Below are 2,500 nucleotides of genomic sequence, written 5' to 3'. Positions count from 1 at the left end.
TTGGAATATATATACCATCCCCTCTTCTTCTCGATTTATTTATTATACCAGTGATATTTGGTGATACGCTCGCGTGAGACACAAACGAAACAGAAAGCAACGGGGCTCACCTTTTTTTGTTTCGATGAGATTTATACTTTTGACAACTGCTTTTACTGCTGCTGCTGCTGCTGCTGCTACTACTACTACTACTACTACTACTACTACTACTACTACTATTATTACTACTATTGCTACTACTGCTACTGGTGCTTCTATTGGTGGTGGTACTGTTGGTGCTGCTGGTGCCGTTATACCTTTACTACTCCAAATTTTTGAGAGATAAAATAATAATATATTATGGCACGTTGCACAATTCTACAAACTATGAGATCGGGATATTCTTTAATCGTTCTAACGAAAGGATAAATGATCGATAAAGATTCTTGTACAATCGAGATATGCTCCTGACTAAGAAATTATTAAGAAGAAAACAATTACGATGAGCTAGAGTAATGTAAGAAAAAAAAAATATATATATATAAAGAGAGAGAGAGAGAGAGAGAGAGAGAGAGAGAGAGAGAGTGAGAGTGAGAGAGAGAGAGAGAGAAAGAAAGAGAGAGAGAGAGAAATAGTGATAAAGTGCGGAAAGAGAAGAAGAAAGGAAGGAATAAAAATACATGTGTAAGAGTAGATATAAATATTTATCCAATTTACATGTCGACAACGCTCCTATCGTACGTTTGTTAAGTGTATCGATGAGCTCTCGCAATGAGATATAATCTTCCACCCAGTGAATATACAACGAAAGCAATATTACAGATAAGGTAACCAAAGAGACACGCGAATGATGCAAACCGCACGATCCATCCGAGAAAATGTTTAACCTTTTTATCCACTTATAAATATCATAGACGAGCGATCCTCAAAGGGGAAAAAAAAAGAAAAAAAAGAAAAAGGAAGAGGAAGAAAGAGAAAAGAAAAAAAAAGAAAAGAAAAAAAAAGAAAGGAAAAAATAAATATATGTACTTCAATTGCACGAACAAACGGGTACGTTTCTAATCGTTATACATACATACAATACATAGATACATACATACATACATATACATATATACATAAATACATGCATACGTACTTACATTAAATGTGTACGTTATTAAAAAAAAAAAAAATGTATGTGTCAGGACGGTTATCGAATAACTGAAATATTCGTCCATCTTGATCATTATTCGTCGAGTATTCTCTTCTTTTAAACAGAAGATATAAATCTCTATATACATACATATATATATATATATATATATATATATATATATTTATATATGTGTATATATATATATGTATATATGTAGACATCTAATCACCGTGCAACGATAATTAGGATTAAAGTATAAACACTGACGCCGTGTTGGAGATTTAGTCAGAAAAATTTACACCAATATAAATATATATATATATATATATATATATATATATATATATATATATATATATACATATACATATACACATACATATACAGAAACACACACACACACACACGCATATATATATATATAAGACGATTTACAAAATCTTCGATAAAATTTTCTTCTAATCGAAGAAGAGAGATCATCGTCGTTAATAATAATAAAGTATTATTTATCTACGAGATCAAAACTTCGATGATAGTTTTGGACTTCGACGATTTTACAACTGTGAAAGAAGAAGAAGAGAAAAAAAAACAAGAAAAATAAGAAGAAGAAGAAGAAGAGGGATTAATTTTTTTAACTACGACCCACTATTGGGGTAGAAGAAGAGTAAGCAAGTAAATAAGTAAGTAAATAAGTAAGCGAGCAAGTAAATAAGTAAATAAGTAAGTAAGTAAGTGTGATGCCAGATACGACGATGGCGTATTTAAAGATTCGCAAAAGGAGATTCATGAACAGAATGATACGTTGATACGTTGATCAAAGGACTCAAAGGCTTGTGATCGGAGAAGACATATTAGGAGATAAAACAAAATAGATCTACGTTTATGCTACGTTTATGCTACGTATATAGACGTACATACAATTTCAAAGATTTCAATTCAATTCGAACGGTGAAAGCAAGGAAGGAAGGAAGGAAGGAAGGGAGGAAGGGAGGGAGAGAGGGAGGGAGGAAGAAAGGTAGGAACATGATGAACGAGATGATATTGATGTGAGCCATAACATTTCATTATCCCGATAAATATGACGAGGGGAATGTAAACGAGTTTGCGACATTGATTTGAAATTCGACGAGAAGAGGAGATAGGGGAGACAAAGGAGACAAAACAAGAGAAAAAAAATAATAAAAAAAAATAGAGAGAAACGGAAGAAGAGGAGGGAAAGAAGAAAAATATAAGGAGGGAAAGGATTTCGACATTTTTCGAAGTATCAATGGCGGAGTAGTACAAAACGACGACGAATCGATTGTATATGTTGTAACTGTTGTATACTAAACGATCAACGCGAGTCATCTAGATATTATCTATCGGATAGAAAATTCTTTTATT

The 2,500-nt window shown here is 32.5% G+C and overlaps 2 protein-coding genes across 2 annotated transcripts in view; both read left to right on the top strand.

Annotated features, from left to right (window-relative positions):
• LOC124422083 overlaps window positions 1-1,406 on the top strand; it is a 3,492-nt gene extending 2,086 nt beyond the window's left edge. The window contains exon 3 of the mRNA XM_046958025.1: window positions 1-1,406. This exon is cut by the window's left edge and continues 648 nt beyond it. The gene's annotated coding sequence lies outside the window, so the exon portion shown is untranslated.
• Window positions 1,407-1,508: 102 nt separating this feature from the next.
• Window positions 1,509-2,500, top strand: part of LOC124422202 (fez family zinc finger protein erm-like) — a 4,335-nt gene continuing 3,343 nt past the window's right edge. Inside the window, exon 1 of the mRNA XM_046958325.1 lies at window positions 1,509-2,500. This exon is cut by the window's right edge and continues 322 nt beyond it. The gene's annotated coding sequence lies outside the window, so the exon portion shown is untranslated.

The sequence above is a fragment of the Vespa crabro genome, chromosome 2 (genome assembly GCF_910589235.1).
Source record: "Vespa crabro chromosome 2, iyVesCrab1.2, whole genome shotgun sequence".
Taxonomy (NCBI): Eukaryota; Metazoa; Arthropoda; class Insecta; order Hymenoptera; family Vespidae; genus Vespa; species Vespa crabro.
The sequence above is the reverse complement of the archived record's forward strand: the minus strand, read 5'-3'. Positions and strand labels throughout refer to the sequence as shown.